This window comes from Panulirus ornatus, chromosome 68 (genome assembly GCF_036320965.1).
Source record: "Panulirus ornatus isolate Po-2019 chromosome 68, ASM3632096v1, whole genome shotgun sequence".
In the NCBI taxonomy this organism is placed as follows: domain Eukaryota; kingdom Metazoa; phylum Arthropoda; class Malacostraca; order Decapoda; family Palinuridae; genus Panulirus; species Panulirus ornatus.
The window spans coordinates 8,632,513-8,653,156 of NC_092291.1; the positions used below are offsets into that span (position 1 = coordinate 8,632,513).

General features: G+C 47.4%; 1 protein-coding gene across 1 annotated transcript in view; it reads left to right on the top strand.

The window, feature by feature from the left end:
- The first annotated feature begins 526 nt into the window (after positions 1-526).
- Positions 527-20,644, top strand: part of LOC139747341 (uncharacterized) — a 62,245-nt gene continuing 42,127 nt past the window's right edge. The window contains exon 1 of the mRNA XM_071659535.1: positions 527-545. The gene's annotated coding sequence lies outside the window, so the exon portion shown is untranslated. The remainder of the gene's footprint in view (positions 546-20,644) is intronic.

Here is a 20,644-nt window from a genome sequence, read left to right on the forward strand (position 1 = left end):
CCACTCATCCCTCTCTCTTGCCGACGACGGAGCTCACTCTCTCGTAGATGTCTAAAGGCTTCGTTGGGCATGACGTCCTTCCCCTGAATCCACATTGTACCTTGAAGTTCGTCCCCTGAAGGTAGTCACCCCTCCGCTCCCTGAATATCTGTTGTGATATATCACAAGCCACACAGACAGACCAGCCTGTAGCCCAGTCTATTTTCTCATATGTGGGTATGACATACGCCCATTTTCCATTCTCATGGCACCTCATCTTCCTCCACCGACATCTTGAACCATGTTTTAAGCGACCTCTCTCAGCGTCTTCCTCTGTTAATTCTCCGATACTGTCTAATACTAATGAATGACCATCATAAATCCCTCCACCCCAGCCTACTCCTTACACATCTCACTGCATCCAAATCGATTTCATGGCCTGACTCGTATTGTACACATAGAGATCTGGTCTGGCTCGACTCTGGTCTTATACTAAATAAATGTTTGTTTTCTTTGGTTTCAGCAGAGGTGATGGTGATCCTTCACACAGGATTCGAACACTCAAGGTCAGTCCACTTCCTTAAAGCTTCGAAAAGTTATCACCCAAGTTTGTGTATCAAGCGGGAAGAATTTGATCATGTTTGTGTGTGTGTGTGTGTGTGTCACTACTGGTATATGTGTGTAAGAATACATAGATTTTTTTGTCTTAGTATGCCTTCATGTGCGTGAATGTTTGTGAATGTTTGTTTGTGTGTGCACATGAGTATGTGTGTGTGTATGTATGTATGTACGTGTGTGTGTGTGTGTGTGTGTGTGTGTGTGTGTGTGTGTTCAAGCCGTGGGAGTGTGCACGGTGGCGTAACCTCCCCCAGGTAATGACTGGGGCGGCCAACTCCCCCACCCCCACCACGTCTCCCCACTCCATGTCCCCCCCTCCTTCCCCACCCTCATGTATCCATAACCCATGTTTCCCCCTCCCCCACGTTTCCCCTCCCCACCTCAGTCCTTGACACCAGTGACCAAGGCAAAGGTCATAACGCCATTGTTTGCAATACGAACACCCCCCCCCCCCCCTCCCGCCAGGATGTAACCCCTTCCTCTGTCGTGCTAAACCCACCCACAACCCACGTGGCCTTATCGTCTATAACCCCAGGTCACAACCCCACAACCCACGTGTCCCCATCATATACACCACTCCCCTCGTCGACCACGTCCCTGACTCCATCCAGGGGTGCTAACACCCACCCCCACCTTCCTCCAGACGTGTCACCTCCCCATCGCCATACACGCAGCCCCCCCCCCCTGCAGGAGGGGGTAGTGGAAGGGGTAGGGACGTGGACGAAGGCCCCCACATCCCCCCTCTCACCCCCTACAGTAACTATGTTGTGGGGGGGGGTGGGGGGAGGACCACCTCCTGAAGCACGACTCCTCATCGGACGACCTCCAGACGGTAGGCACTTCCCTCCACCGTCTCCACCCTCCGGGGAGGGAAGGGAGGGGCACACCACAGGTACTTCCCTCTCTCGACAGAAAGAAGGAGACGCATGACCCATCCACGACTCCACCCGTTAAAAAAAACAAAAAAAAAAAATAACGATTGATGTAGATTACTTACTGACGAAGCAGTAATGTGATCATGATGTGGGTTGCAGTCCAGACCTGCTCCACGAGACGAAATGTCAAGGAAAAGAGGAAAGATGAAATGTCTTACATCGTGGGTTTTTTTCCCGCGTGAGAAATCAAGGCAGAGATGTCGTAGATGATGGCTTTTGGTCGGGATTAATCAGTCCAGAGGAAGACCATATTACCTGCTCCTGACGGAACCACCCAATCAACCACCCAATCAACCAACCACCCAATCAACCAACCAACCAATCAACCACCCACCCACCCACACAACCATCCAGGTACTTAGGCCTCAAGACCAATGACCTCTCCAGAGACGCAAACGTTATTAGTTATATCATAACAAACTCTTTATCTCGTGATACACGTACTACTAACATCCCACAAAACTGCAGACGTTATTGCTGCTATATGCAAATTCATTGATTTTTGGACCGGTAGATCGTCGTGTGTGTGTGTGTTTATGTAAAGGTTGTTACATAAGGCACGACGCTTCATGTCATAATCTAGCGTCTTTCTATGGATATCTGGCCTTTATATATAGCGATCTGGCATCTCTGTATAGATAGATATCCGGCGTCTGTACTTAGATATCTGACGTTTTTTCTTTTTCTTTTTTGGTATAAAATTTTGACGTTGTGTGTGTATATCAGTGTGGTATGTATGAGGTAACTGGTCATTACGCCACAGGCCGCACAATACACGTCACAACAGACAACAGCAATTATTCGTCATGGTGGGTTCGGACGAAGCCCCCCCCCTCCTCCTCTGTGTTCGTCCGTGTGTGTGTGTGTGTGTGTGTGTCGTCCCCCCACCCCCAGGCCAGAGTGTCGTGCTGGAGGGAATGTCTTCATCCTCACAGAAGCCGCCGGAAGCAAGGTAAAAAAAAGACCAGGACAAGATGTGTCGTGCGTTGGACGCGAGTGAAAAGAGAGACGATTCCTGAGCGACCAAGATTGTTGGCGTCTACCTGGCGCACGGACGGTGTTGTCTGTGGGCAGCAGAGCGAAGGTTGTGCGTGTCTGCTATTGTGCGTCTGTGTCTGTGTCTGTATGTATTGTATTCTATTTGTGTGTGTGTGTGTGTGTGTGTTTGGTGTGTGTGTGTGTGTGTGTGTGCGTATGGTGTGTGTGTGTGTGTGTGTGTGTGTGTCCTTTCGGTCGATTGCATGCATGACAATTCGACCTCTTTTAATGCTTGTGGCCGTCGCCAAATCCCTTCGATGCCTTCGTCAGCCAGCCGACCACTGGGGCCCCAGAGCGCCCGGGTCTTCCACTGACACCAGCTGGCGTCGGGGGTTCCTGAGACCTCCTCTGACCTCTGACCCCACCACATCGAAGTCAGGGCAGCCTTCTGCCCTCCCAGCTTCCCCCAGGCTAAGCGGGGTATCCTCTCCTCCTCCCCCAGCAGCACCATCACTTCCCCGCCTCAGAGAATTACATTGACGTAGTGTAAACCTGAGGACAGAGCCCCCAGATTACATTTAGTCTTGTACTAGTGTTCCACTACGCACTTGCTCAGCTCCCCAGCGAGGAATGCGGGTAGTACATGGGTTGGACTGAAGACTGAGCCAGATCTACCTTCGTAACAACAGTTAGGGAGTTCGTTCCGACCAACTATCGTCCTGTCGTCAGAGTGATTCATCTGACAGGGGTCACAACGAGGCACAAGACCGTCATGGGAGGGAAAAAAAAGAATTGTATTTCTAACCTCAGTGCCAGACACCACTAGCATTGCTGACCTCCATCACCCGGGGGATGGCAAGGGGGGTTGTCATCTGTGCAAAACATTACAGTCTTCCAGGCATTACCAGGCAGGTACTAGGTACCTTCAGAACCCATTTGAATGGTACAGGAATCGCTAACAACCCTCGTGATCCCACTCTTTGGCGATCCAGACCCATTGACAGTCCATGCAACCAAAAAGACTGGCCATCGAAAGCCACTGACTGGTTCAGAGAACATGTCTACTGTAAGGGGAATTAACCAGGTCACAGAATCCAAAGACTGGCCATCAAAAGCCAGTGACTGGTCCAGAGAACGTAGCAACTGTGGGAGGAAGCACTGAAGCGGTCACAGTCGCCCCACTAACTGGTCCCAGTGCCCATTAACTGCTGGTCACATAACATAACGACTGAAGGGGAATCCAGCGAGGATGAAAGACTCCTCCCCCCTCCACTAACTGCCTGTCAGGACTGTGATATCGGACCGTAGGAAACAATGATCGGTTATCGGGTGTATGTGTGTGTGTGAAGTGATCGGCTATCGTGTGTGCGAAATTGTCGGTTATTATCGGATCATTGTGCGAAAGGCCTTCCGACCCCACCCACCAACACCCCCCCCCTCCCCCCATCCTCTACCCTTCCTGGCCACAGAGACCTCCATCCTGGCCACTAAATGGCCGCGAGGATCGCCCACCGTGGCCACAAGCCCACCACAGTCAACCCACTGATGACCCACTGGAATTCACCCTTTTGACCATACAGCTCCATCTCCTGGGAGGGAGTGGGGAAGGGGAGTACGTTGCCAGTGGTCACAGAACCAACCGACTGGTCATAGGACCCCACCGACTGGTCGAAGGACCTCACTGACTGGTCGAAGGACCCCACTGAGTGGCCCTAGGACCCTCTGAATGACCCACGGATCCACCGACACCAAAACAGCTCACACCCGAAGTGACCGTCAGCACCACACACTCCTACCCTCTTCCCCGTCAGGACGAGAACCCCCGCCGGAGCACGATCGATGAGGAGGAGAAAGAAGTAAAGAAGAAAGAAAAAACCTTCGGTGGTTTTATAAGACAAAGCATCAGTCACCTGCCGGCTGCCCTCGGGGTGGAGGGGGGCGCCTGTGGGCTTCACGAGCAAGGTCCTCCTGCTCCAGCAGGAGCAGCACCACACACCTCCGACACCCTGCAGGAAATACCAAAATAGTTGGTCATAATGATTGTCAGCACACGCAACCCACCCGAGCTGTAGATCACACTCGCCTCCCCTCGGGCCTCCTTCATCACAATCTGGTGTTTTTCGTGTGTGTGTCTGTGTGTCTGTGTGTGTCTGTAATTACTTACTTGTACTAAACCGGGAGGGAATTTTACACTCGTGAGAGATGGGGGGGCGCCGGCCCCCCATCTCTCATGCTTTTCCGACAGTCATACAGCTTTTTTAAACTTCTATATGTAGTCTACATCTGCCACATCATCATTCACTTTATTCCATTCATTGTGTGTGTGTGTGTGTGTGTGTGTGTGCCTTACAAACTAGAACATTATGATATATTTTGTGTATGTATTTGTTACTGCTAGTTTGACTTGTTTTAGGTTGTTTGTGTGTAAGTCTATATGCTGCGCCGTTAACTTTCCGTTGCATCGATGCAGATTTGCAAGATGTTATCCTTGAGCATATATCTGGAACGCTTTAGATTAGATGATTCAGATGTTATGCTGAACTTACTCATACTTGCTTAAGTCGTAACTTTCTTCATGTCTGAAGCTGAGGGAAGTCTGTTTTAAACTTCAGAGAGTGACCTGAAGTCAACAGGTCAGCCAGCAGGTATTATCGGGGTCAGTAGAGGTCAGAGAAACCCACTAGGGGGGTGGAATCTATTGATAGGAGGCACCTTCAGCAAGGGGCGGGGACATCACTACCATGGGGCACCACTGAGAAGGGGGTACCATTTGGTAAAAGGAAAAAAGAAATCCATTTCTAACCATTTCTGAAGAGAAGCTTCGGTAGAAAGCTACATATGTGTACTGTAAGAAAACCTGATGATTCGGAGCAGTGAAACGAAACGTTTCGAGACCTTCCCTCGTCTCGCGTGATTTGAGTCGAACTTAGGGAGGAACACGACTTCCTCTTCTTCAGGGGGATATTGCGTCGGTGCGCCTCACTGACCGCTGAGTTCTGTGTGACACCCGCGGTGGGACCGTTGGTTTGCCTCCTCCCATACCCTCTCTGTTCTCCCTGGGTCTTTAGTCTCTGACCTTCTGTTGTGGCGCTGGTATGCCTTGGGTTCAAATACCAGAGAGATTGCTCTTCCAACAGCTCCTGGTACGCTGGACGGTCGTGAAGCAAGTCGTGTCGTCCAGTAACTGAGTGTTATTATCATAGCAAGCGTCCCAGGTGGACAAGGCCGACTGAGAGCCACTTCGATAGCATGATCGTAGAAATGGGTCAGGAGATGGGGGCCCCTCAAGCCTCGTACTCCCTCCCCGTACAGCACAAGATAGGTAGCTACACACAGGACTCGATCCCTTCTCATGGCCAAGACTCTCTCCCAGATCCTCTCCCTCCATCTTGTTCTTGATCTTCCCGATATATTTCCTTCCCTACAACACCCGATATATTTCCTTCCCTACAACACCCGATATATTTCCTTCCCTACAAAACCCGATATATTTCCCTCCCTACAACACCTTACCTCTAAACATGAAATATCAAAGTTGATATCAAAGTTGCTGCTAAATCAAAAGTTCTTGAATGCCATACAGACTAACGTCTAATGACTTCTAATTCCTCCTTCTCATTCGTGGTCCTTCGCCACTCGGTCCAGTCGCCATGTCTGCCTCTCCGGGTGTTAAGCACTGGTAGGTGTTCACTGACGGTCACAGGTGTTCTTCGGAAGTCAATGGTGTTCAGTCTTGGTGTCAGGTGGTTCGACATTCGCTGCAGGTGCTCATCAGTGGCCGCAGGTGTTCTTCACTCACTTCAGGTGTTCAGGTCGTCCTTTCAGATACGGAATACTCACCGTAAGCACTCACGACTCACCGACTTACTCTTCGTATACTCATCCGAGTGTCTGAAGCCATTCGCCACCTGAAAAGGGTAGTTGAATAATGAGGTCAAGACCCGCGGGTCACGTGACGTCAACCAGCTACCACAGGAGAGCATTAGAGGACCATAGGCCTCATTGCACCTGTACACAAGGGTGACCATCCAGCAGCCAAAAGGAAATGTGCCTTTCGAGATACTTCCATACTGGATTCATCCACTGAGTTAGAAGATTCCAAGAACAATCTTTGAGAAGATCTGCCAAAAGAACTTCGTCTGAATATACAGAGAGACGTACTTTAAGAGAATCTTCGGGGAAAAGGAAATCATCAAAACGGCCTCGTCTTTTGCTATCCCAAACTTGTAAGAAGTAGAGATTCGAACCCTGAGTCCTCCGGGTGGAAAAGAAAAAGTTCTCTTAAAAGAGAAATCTGCCACAGTGTCTACATCCCGCTGATGATGCGCTTAGCCTAGTCAGTATGGTGTGTACGACAGCTTCCAGCTGCATTGTCACATGCCAATGTCTCATCTACACCTCTCAACCCCCGTCATACGCCAGTGTGTGTCATACACGCCCCTTGACACCTGTACTGTTAACCTGACAGTGTTAGGTGTGGCGGTAGGTGAGGGAGGGGTCCTGGCTGCTGCAGCGGACCTGGAACGGGTGTGAGGATGAGGACGGATGGTGCAGCCTCCTGCTGCCGTGCTGCTGCTGCTCCTGCTGCCGCCCTGTGTGCAGCAGGAGGACCCAGCCCTCCACTCCTCTGGACCAAGAAGACCCAGTCTTTCCCAGGCATCCCTGTGAGTCGCCTCCTCTACGGCCGTCGAAGCTGCGCGCCTCTCATGGTTTCTCCTACGAACCATGGACCTCTTCCCTGCTCTCTCTCTCTCTCTCTCTCTCTCTCTCTCTCTCTCTCTCTCTCTCTCTCTCTCTCTCTCTCTCTGAAGTCCTCATCCAACACCACCCCCTCCTCCTTAGGAGCCGCCCATGGCCTCGCCATTCAGATGACAACAACACAGCCAGTCGTATGTGTACGCCTGGGACGGGGCAAGGGGGAGGGGCTGGACATACTGCACACCATCGTCGTCCCCCTCTCCCCTTCCCTCCCCCTCCCCCTCTCCCCTTCCCTCCCCCTCCCCCTCCACCTGGATCACTCCCCTTGCGACACCTCCCCCCCCCCCCTCTCACCCTTCTCCTCCCCTCCCTTCCCCTGCGGCAGACATCATCAAGCGAGAAAGTAAAAGCCCGTAAGGCCGTGGCGTCGTCGTCCGCCACACACACCCAGCGTGAGAGCGTACCTCCAAAATGGACACTATGTATCATGAGGGAGACCCAGCAGTGTCTGGGTCCTTGTAGGGTACAGCACTTCCAGGCGCCGCCACCACGCCCCCCCCCCCCCCCCCTGCAATCACCCTCTGGAAAAAAATGACAAAAACTCAAGAGAGAACATCCATTGTGCAGACTCATCCAGCGGGTTCCAGTCCCTTTTGGCAGCAGTAAGTTTCGCAAATCACGAGCTTGTAAAGATATCTTTCTTTTTTTTTTCTGCCACGTGAGTATCTGTTTTATATCTCAGATATAGCAGGAAACACACGGAAGGGGTGGTAAATGTAATTCCATTTGCTTTTGTCGTTGGAGAAGAGCTTTCATTTGACACAGAAATCATATAATGTCAAAAATATCGTTCAAAAAAAAATTTTTGTGTTGATCTCACTCGAACCATTTGACATACAGATAGATATATGAACGCTCACTACAGCCAACGTGCGTTTACCTCCCACCAAAGTTTGATGGTTGATGAAATTATGACATTTTTGCTCGAGCTAATCCTGAGTTGACCTCATTAGCTGAGTTGACCTCATCCGTTTACACTGGGAGGTAGAAACGAGAACGACGTCAGCCCAGCTTGTGGATCGAACTCCCACGATCTCCTCCGTCCTCTCACTTCGTCGAGAGCTCTCACGGTACTTAAAGCACCCCAGCTTCTGCAACCTGTACAAGGTCCATTACCCGTCGTCCCCAGACTGTCGCAATCCGTCGGTATCTGTCACACTCTCCCCGTCGTCCCCCCACCTGTCGCAACCCTTTGAAGTCTGTCATATTTCTCGGTTGTCCCCAGCTGTCGCAACCTGTCGGAATCTGTCACCCTCCCCCCGTCGTCCCCCGCATGTCGCAACCCTTTGAAGTCTGTCACATTTCCCCGTCATTCCTCGCCTGTCGCAATCCGTCGGAGTCCTTCACATTACCCGTCGTCCCCCACCTGTCGCAACCTTTTGAAGTCTGTCATATTTCTCGGTTATCCCCTGCTGTCGCAACCCGTCGAAGTCTGTCACATTTCCCGTCATTCCCCGCCTGTCGCAACCCGTCGAAGTCTGTCACATTTCCCGTCATTCCCCTGCTGTCGCAGTTCTCGTACACCATCTAATATTCCACCACCCTCCCGAGGTCCCCACCTCCGCTGAAACCCGTGGAAGACCCTGAGATCACTCGACGTCCTCCTTTGTCATAAGTTGTCGAAGGCCCCCCAGCGTCACTCGGTGTCCTTCACACTACAACCCTTCGAAGGTTACTTACTACACCGCCACTCGACGACGTTCCTACCCGTCGCAGGAAGGCCTCCCTCGGGATTCGACAAAGCTCCGCCCGTCGCAGCTCGGTAAGACAGGCCCTTACAACGAACCACTCGCAAACATCCGCCTATCGCTGTCGACCCATCGTAGGCTCTTCCCTCCCAGTGATGGTCACCCCAGAGTGTCGTGTGGGCTGAAGGATTCCGACCGAAGGAGGAGGAGGGAGGAGGAGGAGGGTGAGGACTTGTCATGTGGCGGTGGTGCAAGACGTGCACGTGATGGATGAGGCCGGAAGTGTGGATTGTGGTGATTTTGGTGGCGTCTACAGCCTGTGTGCCCCCCACCACCACCACCACCCCCACAACAACCTCCACCTACCCAGCCACAATGTAAGACAAGACCTTGACCATCTTCTGGAAAGTTAATGGAGCTTGTGTTGCGTGTACGTTGTATTGCGTTTTGTGCATGTTTCTGCTTTGTGTATGTGTGTGGGTGTGTGTGTGTGTGTGTCTGTGTGTCTGTGTGTCTGTGCCTATGTCTGTGTGTGTGAGTGTGTCTGTCTGTCTGTGTCTGTGTATGTGTGTATCTTTGTGGGTGTGTCTCTGTGTCTGTCTCTCTGTGTCTGTGTGTCTGTGTGTCTGTGTGTCTGTGTGTCTGTGTGTCTGTGTGTCTGTGTGTCTGTGTGTCTGTGTGTCTGTGTGTCTGTGTGTCTGTGTGTCTGTGTGTCTGTGTGTCTGTGTGTCTGTGTGTCTGTGTGTCTGTGTGTCTGTGTGTCTGTGTGTCTGTGTGTCTGTGTGTCTGTGTGTCTGTGTGTCTGTGTGTCTGTGTGTCTGTGTGTCTGTGTGTCTGTGTGTCTGTGTGTCTGTGTGTCTGTGTGTCTGTGTGTCTGTGTGTCTGTGTGTCTGTGTGTCTGTGTGTCTGTGTGTCTGTGTGTCTGTGTGTCTGTGTGTCTGTGTGTCTGTGTGTCTGTGTGTCTGTGTGTCTGTGGGTCTGTGTGTCTGTGTGTCTGTGTGTCTGTGTGTCTGTGGGTCTGTGTGTCTGTGTGTCTGTGTGTCTGTGTGTCTGTGTGTCTGTGTGTCTGTGGGTCTGTGTGTCTGTGTGTCTGTGTGTCTGTGGGTCTGTGTGTCTGTGTGTCTGTGTGTCTGTGTGTCTGTGTGTCTGTGTGTCTGTGTGTCTGTGTGTCTGTGTGTCTGTGTGTCTGTGTGTCTGTGTGTCTGTGTGTCTGTGTGTCTGTGTGTCTGTGTGTCTGTGTGTCTGTGTGTCTGTGTGTCTGTGTGTCTGTGTGTCTGTGTGTCTGTGGGTCTGTGTGTCTGTGTGTCTGTGTGTCTGTGTGTCTGTGTGTCTGTGTGTCTGTGTGTCTGTGTGTCTGTGTGTCTGTGTGTCTGTGGGTCTGTGTGTCTGTGTGTCTGTGTGTCTGTGTGTCTGTGTGTCTGTGTGTCTGTGTGTCTGTGTGTCTGTGTGTCTGTGTGTCTGTGTGTCTGTGTGTCTGTGTGTCTGTGTGTCTGTGTGTCTGTGTGTCTGTGTGTCTGTGTGTCTGTGTGTCTGTGTGTCTGTGTGTCTGTGTGTCTGTGTGTCTGTGTGTCTGTGTGTCTGTGTGTCTGTGTGTCTGTGTGTCTGTGTGTCTGTGTGTCTGTGTGTCTGTGTGTCTGTGTGTCTGTGTGTCTGTGTGTCTGTGTGTCTGTGTGTCTGTGTGTCTGTGTGTCTGTGTGTCTGTGTGTCTGTGTGTCTGTGTGTCTGTGTGTCTGTGTGTCTGTGTGTCTGTGTGTCTGTGGGTCTGTGTGTCTGTGTGTCTGTGTGTCTGTGTGTCTGTGTGTCTGTGGGTCTGTGTGTCTGTGTGTCTGTGTGTCTGTGTGTCTGTGTGTCTGTGTGTCTGTGTGTCTGTGGGTCTGTGGGTCTGTGTGTCTGTGTGTCTGTGTGTCTGTGGGTCTGTGTGTCTGTGTGTCTGTGTGTCTGTGTGTCTGTGGGTCTGTGGGTCTGTGGGTCTGTGTGTCTGTGTGTCTGTGTGTCTGTGGGTCTGTGTGTCTGTGTGTCTGTGTGTCTGTGTGTCTGTGTGTCTGTGTGTCTGTGTGTCTGTGGGTCTGTGTGTCTGTGTGTCTGTGTGTCTGTGTGTCTGTGTGTCTGTGTGTCTGTGTGTCTGTGTGTCTGTGTGTCTGTGTGTCTGTGTGTCTGTGTGTCTGTGTGTCTGTGTGTCTGTGTGTCTGTGTGTCTGTGTGTCTGTGTGTCTGTGTGTCTGTGTGTCTGTGTGTCTGTGTGTCTGTGTGTCTGTGTGTCTGTGTGTCTGTGTGTCTGTGTGTCTGTGTGTCTGTGTGTCTGTGTGTCTGTGTGTCTGTGTGTCTGTGTGTCTGTGTGTCTGTGTGTCTGTGTGTCTGTGTGTCTGTGTGTCTGTGTGTCTGTGTGTCTGTGTGTCTGTGTGTCTGTGTGTCTGTGTGTCTGTGTGTCTGTGTGTCTGTGTGTCTGTGTGTCTGTGTGTCTGTGTGTCTGCCCTCCCCCCCACCCCATCCCCCTGGCCAAGCCTGTATACAACAGTCTTGTCAAGCCCCCCCTCCCCCCTCCCCCTTCCCCACCCCCACCCCCCAGGAGAAGAGATCGTACATATATTTTTCTCGTAGGGTTAATGAACAGCTCTCCCTGACAGCCCCCAACATGCATCCTAGTAAACAAACTGGATCTCCACCCATCCACCACCACCTCCAACCCCCTGCACCCCCTCCCCCCCCTGCACAAGGCCGAGGTTAGAGGGTGGATAGGGCAAGGTCTGGACCTAATGCCCTTAGTTATGACGTCGACTGGAGACCTTAGGGCCTAAGGGACGAGGCAAGATGCCGTAAAGGAGGGAAAAATATCGTTAATGATGTTTAATAACAGCATTATTCAATGTGATTATCACAACATAATTAACGAGAGGTTATAGAAATTATGGGTTGTAGACATGAGCGTGGTGAGCTGTGTATGGCGAGATGGAGCTGTGAGGAGCTTTCTGTGAGGCCTCTTGAAGATCAGAACTTGAAATAAAGATCCGAGAAGTTGTCCCTTGCAAGTTCCGCCATTGAATCCTTGTCAATTTATTTCTAAAGGTTTGGCTGGTGGCGATGAATCCGCTTAGAAAAATGTCAAATTCTGAATCTAAGGGAACTGTATATATATATATATATATATATATATATATATATATATATATATATATATATATATATATATATATATATATGGGTCCGATCCGTACGTTCCAAATAGGGAAGTATAATATGGACTTTAGTGGCTGTCAAGAGTCATTCCTTATACCTTAGGGAGCCGTCTTTTTCTTCTCTGCCTCCCTCCACACGGGGGCTGCTGGCTGGAATTCAGTCCACAAACACACAAACAACCTTCCCACCTCACACACAACCTCCCCACCTCACACACAACACACGACAACACGTAACACGTACACACGACTCGTTCTTCGTAACCGTAGCTCTCCCTGTGGCGAGCGGTACGCGCTCTAGCCCCGACTGTTGGGGATAATCTTGTTCTTTAAGTCCTCTTAGTCATTCAGTCGTCTCCCTTACTCACTATCGAAGCAAAATAGACGTTAGAGACTTGGTATTCAATAAACCCATACTTTCATAAACCATTAACTCACATAAACCAGATCATACTGCTGGTTTATGTCGACATGAATGTCATGCATAATTCAGAGGGGGGGGGGTTGTTCACCTGAGTCTCCTACCTTCATCCACAGATGTATAACGTAATGTATGATAATAAAAAACACTGTATAACTTTCACATCTGTAATGCAGTAAATATGTGTACATAGAAAAGTCATTCACCATGATGAATGTTACATATATGATCTCTACATGGGAAATTATTCAACTCCAGCTCAGTCACGAGACAAGTGTGATTTATGAATGTTATTCACTGAAGCGAGTGTGATGGAAATTTATTGTTCATTATTTCACATTTAGTCTATTATTATTCTCTCGTGGATAGATATGTAGGCAGATAGATACAAACACAGACAGATAGGTAGATTGATGGAGAGATAGAGAGAGAGATAGATGCATACGTACATGTATACATATATACATACAATTACAGAGAGAGAGAGAGAGAGAGAGAGAGAATGCTATATATACTACTAATATAAGACCCATTAGCTCTATTACATCAGATATAAAACGCATGATTATAGATTACTAAAGCAATTATCACAAAGAATTATATTTCCTAATCTCCCACTCACAGACTCATCATAGAAATTATCAAGAAATTATTACTCTGATTTTCTATATACCAAACCTAAGCCTATAATTGATGTTCACTGTGTTCATTTGAGCTGTATAATACCTATAATTCTCCCATACAGGAAAGATAAACCTGAAGTTATTACACAGCACAATAATAATCTCAGATTATATGTCACAGTCCCATACAGTATATATGTATCCATAGTTAAGCCAAGTAATTATCATCAGGAATTATCGTAGTTCCTCTTGTACAAGTAACTAATTATTTTCAATTGACCATAAGATATATACGTATATGACCAAAATTTTTAGTCCAAATTTGATAATTTATTTATTATGCTTAATCGCCGTCTCCCGCGTCAGCGAGGTAGCGCAAGAAAACAGACGATACACGGCAAAAAAAGAAAGAAATCGTAAATTTATTTATCTTGAAAATAGAGAAATTGAAATTAAAATCTTATGCTATCAGTGAATAGAATTTTGATTATCAGAAATATAGAATTATTATGTAATATTTCTTTATCTTTTACTCGCGTTATCTTGATGAAAGGAAGTGTATGTTTTACTGTTACTTTCGTTACCTTGATTAGACGAATGGTATGGCATTTCGTTACTTGTACTGTCTTGATGACAACACGTCACGCACGGACATCTTTTAATATTCGTGAACATGTCGTCTCATTCGTGGCCTTTAAGTAGGATAAGTTCATAAGATTCTTTTTTTTTTTCAAAATACATTGTAGGTGGAAAGATGGAGTGAAAAAGATTTTGTGTGATCGGGGCCTGAACATGCAGGAGGGTGAAAGGAGGGCAAGGAATAGAGTGAATTGGAGCGATGTGGTATACCGGGGTTGACGTGCTGTCAGTGGATTGAATCAAGGCATGTGAAGCGTCCTGGGGTAAACCATGGAAAGCTGTGTAGGTATGTATATTTGCGTGTGTGGACGTGTGTATATACATGTGTATGGTGGGGGGGGGGCCATTTCTTTCGTCTGTTTCCTTGCGCTACCTCGCAAACGCGGGAGACGGCGACAAAGTATGATAATAAAATATAAATAATATATACATTGTAATCAGATCACTACTGACAAAAAAAAAAAGATAGAGTAACTAGTGTGTCTTTATTCAGTCAGAAGTAACGGAGTTATTGTTATTATTATTTACAACCAATCAATATTCTTTAATCTATTGATTAGATAACTAATTCATTAAAAAAAATCAGAATTGAAAACTAATTCATTAAAAAAATCATAATTAGATAACTAATTTATTAAAAATCAGAATTGAATTACTGATTAAAAGAAATCATAATTAAAAAACGAATTCATTAGAAAAATCAGACTTAAAAAACTTATTCATTAAAAAAAAGATCAAAATTAAAATCTTATAATTACCCATTTTTTCAAGGGTCAAAATTTAAGTCATTCCTATTTTGATCAAAGTTTGGATAATATAAATTTATTTTTTTTCTAGCATTGACAGTGTTAGAGCATGATTACCCCACCTAGTAGGGACTGCCAGTATCCCGTGTCTGTCCTTCCCAGGAATAACAAGACTTCCCCTGCCCGTGTGTGTAATTGATTACCCGTTTGTAATCATTTGTTTGTAATTGCCTGATTGTAATTACAAATTTGAATATCTTGTTGTAACGACCTGTTTGTAATTAATTGTTAATGCTTTACGAGGAGGCAGTTCTGCACTCGTGGGGCCCCACATCTCCAATATTCTCTTAACGTTATGCCTGTTATGATAAGTGTGTGTGTGTGTGTGTGTGTGTGTGTGTGTGTGTGTGTGTGTGTGTGTGTGTGTGTGTGTGTTTACGCGCACACAAACACACAACTCAGCCTAAGTCAGGTGATTATTTCTCGACCAGCCCCGAGGGGAGGATGAACACCTGGGACTGTTTGTGGGCAGACTGCCACGCCCAGCGTTCGAACCTGGGCGAGGCCATGGGTGAATCATGGTCAGCGACGCTAGCCACTACACCACGGAAGCCCCTTTTGTACCTGTCTATCCATGGATGTTTGTGTGTATTATATGTATGTCCGAACAACATAGTGGGCGTCATGGTTGAACCTCCCGCTTCATAACTCTCCCCAGAGAGCCTTATTGGTCCACGCCCAATCACGTGACGTCGCCCCACCTACACCCCACCACCCCAATTATCAGCACAGGGGTGGGGAGTTGGGGAGGGGAGGGGAGAGTGCTAAGCTACCCACCGGTACGAAGTTAAAAAAAAAAAAAAAAAACCCCAAACTCCCCATTCCTAACCTCCCCCTCCCCAACCCGCACCAGACTCCTACCCTCCCCCTCCTCTCCCCTCTCCCCCCCCCCCTGCTTACCCAGACATTCCCAATCTTCCCCAATCCTCTGCCCAAATCACTCTGCCCCCCTACCAAATCCCCCTCCTCTCTCGCTCAGCCGTGTGTGATAATTGCTCTCATTTTCTAGTATAATTACCTTTGTTTTCTTGCAAAAACTACCTTCGTTTTGGGGCTAGTAATTACCTTTATTTCTTAGTGTCATAAATCTTGTTTTAATATATAATCACATTTGCTTTCTAAGATAATTAGTCTCACTGCCCCCCATGTCATTACCTTTGTTTTCTAAGATGATTAGTGTCATTGACTCGTAATTACCTTCGTTTTCTTATCAAGTAAATGCACTTACTAGATTCATTGCCAGTTTTCTAGTATGCATCGTTTTATGGTTTTAGGGGAAATAAAACCTTTGTTCTAGTGCACTTAACAATTATTTTCCATTTTCATAATCACTTTATGCCGGAATAATTACCTGTATTTTCTAGTGTGATTACATCTACTGTCATTCAGTGTCGTTGCAAAGTCCCATGGTATGATTACCTTAATTCTTAGAATGACTCTTAGATTTTCTAGTGCAGTTACCCCCTAATAAGTGGCGTAACTCCCTCCGTTTTCTTTGGCTGAAGCTTCTAGTATGCTAAGCTTAGTTTTTTGGAATGATTATCTTCGTAATGTTCATTATACGGAAGTTTAGCTGAAGATCAGCATGTCAGTTAGCTGACAGTTACCAAAGTCAGCTTGATTAAAGATCACAAGATAAGCTCAGCTGTAGATCAGCGTGCGTTTCCAACAGTAGACAGATGCATAAGCTTAACTACTGATCACAAAGTAAGATTAAGCGTGGATCACGTCCATCACCAAATATCACCTCGCCAGCGTATACGTTAATCGTCACTTCAGCTTGGCATATTTCCGGAAGCTTAGTTATTGGATTATCCCGTCTAAGCTACAGATCATACCATCACACGAAGCAAGCTTAATCATAGGTCGTCCTTTAAGCTTACCGGTATATCACTAGGTAATCACTCATTTCATCCTTGTAGGTGTGACGCTTCGCAAACAGACCTTCCTCTGTCAAAAGCTTAAACCACACGTCACTGCGTAAGCTTGTCCATACATCACTAAGCTTCATGTTGCATCATCTAGTCAGCTTAACCACAAATCACCATTAAAAATTTGGCCTCCAGATCAGCATTTTAGTCTCGGCCAAAGAACATCACATGTGGGTTGGTTAGTCACCAGTATGAATGACCCACTCCTCAGGCATCACCACTTCGATGTGTTGTGTGCGTGTGAGTATCACCAGTCAGGAGCCTCTTCAGGTCACCATTCCCCTGGAGAAGGAAGAGGGGGGGCGGCGGGGAGATTGGGCCCCTGGTGACTAGCATCTTCGAAGTCTCCCAATTGTCTTGAGGAAAAAGATCGAAGTGTCTTCTTTCGCGCTCTTTCTTCGGCGTCCGAGTTCGTAGGTTTTCTCACCTCCCGCTCCTCCTCCTCCTCCGCCAGCATTAGTAAGTAATGTGTTCCACGCCTGAGTTTGGAGACCGAGATCCTGTCATCTTCGGCAGGAGGTCGCGGCCCTCAGCGGATGATGCCCTTCTCATCTCCACGGCTCTTGAGGAAGGTCCAAATGTCTTCCTCTGCGTCTCCTTCTGGAGCCTGAGCTGGATGCTCTTCCTCCTGAGCTTGATGGGGTCCTCCTCGAGCGCCGGCACGAATCTCCCGCCGAAGTCGCAGCAGAAGGGAACCCCAAACGCCACCATCCCCGAGCGAGACTGGCATGGGTACTGAACCAACCCCTGCAGCCGGCGCTATATTTGACTAAGCCAAGCTAAGGGCGCTTAACAGCTCAAACTACACCAATTTGCCCTAATTTGCTTCTATTTGGCGCCCAAGGGCCTCTGCCTTATTTACGCTCGCCACACCTGTGAGTTTCAATCGTCCGTCCGTTCCAGGCCGTTCCGGACTGCCCGCAAGAATACGGAAAACACACGAAGTGCACTGCCAAATTATCCGGACGAGTGGCCGTAATTTCCTACCAACTAAACGATCAGTCCTGATTGTCTGGGGTGAAGTATTATGGGTAAGAGCGACCGAGGATTTGATGAGGAAAACACCGGTCATTATCACCATTATGTCCTCGAGAACACAACCACCTCGCCCGCCCGCCCGCCCGCCCGCCGGGTCATTAGCAGCAGATGGATGTCTGGTTGGATAGACGACGGCCACACCAACCCCCGACCTATCTATCCCGCCGGCCGCACCCATCTCTACCCCCCCTTACCCTTCCCCACCTATCCTTAACCTTGCCACCTTCATCCCTCACTCTCCCAAAGTTCAGTGTCACTCATTTGTACTCACTCTACACTCCTTCGCTCACACTCTTGTATGTACTCATGTAGCCATGAGAGGAAGCACACTCACACCTCACACCTCACACTCTCCAGGAAGCATGTTAGCCCCTCACACTCACTCACAGTAGCCAGTACTCACCATATGAGTCTGTGAGTCACACTTGTTGGTTTGTGTATTTCCCTGTCTTCTTTGTCACGTTGTTTGTCACTAGGAACCCCGGAACCCTCGAGTACGACGGTACGACCCCTTCAAAACGACATTACGACCCCTTGAGTATGATCGTACAACTCCTTGAGCGCGACGGTACGACCCCTTCAAAACGACATTACGACCCCTTGAGTATGATCGTACAACCCCTTGAGCGCGACGGTATGACCCCTTCAGTACGACGGTACGACCAACCCTTACGTATGGAGATATGACCTTTGACCTCAACCGTAAAGACTCAGTTTTTTCTATGTTTTCGAACTAATTCTATTCCCCTCCATGAATACATTATGACGTCTGTCTTTTGGGAAATATTGCTGTTTGAATGTTAGTCACATAATAGATCACTAAAGTCTCTCTACTGATATATCTGCCTCGCCATATACGTCAAGTCGTCGTCTACGAAATAAGAATCCACTTCAGTGCAGTCGTCAACACATCCGTCTATTCGTAAAAGAACGACAACGTTTGCCCGACGTCAAATGCGACGACATTTGCCCGCGCTCTGTGGCCTGGCCGTGGGAACGCACTCTGCGACTCTGCGGTCGGAGTAATGTGCATTTTACACTCTCATTATGTATATGTTTTGTAAAGATTACGCCTGGATTTGGAAGCCGCGATAAAAAAGCGGATAAATCTCAGGGTCGTCATGACGGCCCCTCCAGGGCTGGATTGGGGTCGGGGAGGGCAAGGATGGCGGGGGCCGAGCCTCGCCCCGCGGGGCTGGTCACGTCGTGCCTTTAAGATTTTTTCTCGGAAAATACAAGTGATATTTTATGACACAGTTTGATATATATATATATATATATATATATATATATATATATATATATATATATATATATATATATATATATATATATATATATATATATATGCTGTTACACCTCAATAGCTTCGTCGTAATGATTGAAAATATATTATTCAATAGTTCCAACGTACAGACACTTTGATACAAGTTGGTGTGTTGCCCTGAGCACTGCTGGCATGCGCTGTACACCGAAGCAGAACCACTATTACAGGGGAGCAACCCCCTGTTGTGACCCATCCTGATTAGCACCTCGACGAAGAAAATGGACAACGGGGCATCACCGGGGAACAGCCTTAGTACCATGGTTCGTCATTACCGTGGAACGACATTGCCACGGGAACAAATTCAACGTCTGTTCCGTGGTCGGGGAGGTGGCTCCGCCTCCCTGATTATATGGCGGGGTGTTAGTGATATTCCCGCGTAGCCTGTGGTAACTTGATGTAGTAGGGTGAGGTGTTTGTCTCGTAGGTAATACTACGTATGTGCTGGTGGTGTCCATCCTGGGAGTGACAACGTCCTGCTTTGCTCAAAAACAAAGGTTCAACAAATTCTCAAAATGGCGGGAAGTGAGTGTTTGTGTTTCATTTTTTCTTTCTTTTTTTTACGTATTTACGTATTATTTTTGGACTTGTGGTTATGAAATTGTAGAAGTGTTCATATAACATTTTTTTCTCTCTCTCTTATCGAAAATAACTTCTTCCAGGATATAAAATACTGATCAAATCTTTGATAAGCTCTACTTTGTTTACTTGTGAAAGCAATCCCACCCTTCATTTGTTTTGATATTGAGACACGAAAAACAGAAATTGATGTAAATAAAAAGAAAATGTGTAACAGACAGTCACATATTATTTTTTTGGAGTTTCTTCGAAATTGTTTTCGATAATTGCACTTTGGAATATCAAGATTGTTATCACTAGGCCACAATAAATGAATTTTGGTATTTTCTGACGCCAAAGTAGACGGCCATTGAAGATTTATACCAGGGGTCTCTTGATCGATTTGTGTTGCCAGATAATATTTTGTAATGAATTTTGAAAGTAATTTTGACGGATATTTCAAAGGATTTTCATTGTTATGAGTAATGCAATCAAATTATCGATGGAAATTATTACATGAATGTTCGTAATTCTATACATAATCAGGTTTCACAAGGGGAAAATTTGTGCTTCACGCAATATATGGCAACTCAGCCAAGATTATTCTTGTTTTGGGCAAGATAAAAATCAATTTAAATGTCCGAAATGACCGAAGATGACACAATTAGGCGAAGATTGACGGACTGTGACATTTGATTGAGAAATGTGAGATATAATGACACCAGGAGTCTGCCGGAAAGGTCGCGCTGAGCTGCGCATGCTCGATGCCATGACGTCATCATTTGTCTCGGTCTCTGGCATTGGCCAAAGCCTTGTGACGTCACCAAACCCTTCGCCAATGAACTGCAGTATCGCTAACTATCGTTCTCCTCCCCTGCCCCCTCCACACACCTGTGACGTAAGAGAGGTCCTTCGAAGGGGGTTGGTTACGCTTAAGTTCAAAGATGGACGACATTGTGGAGATGTATTTTAAGTCGCTTTATCCTTCAGATGTGACCCTCGTGTCCACCCCATCTGTTGTCAACAAAAGCCAAAAAAAAGGAAAAAAAATATAAACGAATTTGACGTAATTGCAGCGCTTGAATGAAGTCAATCTGTCGCTGTCGTATTGGCTCATTACCCCACGTTATGCCTATTGGGTCTCGACCCTTATATGTATATCCCTGGTTGGTATAG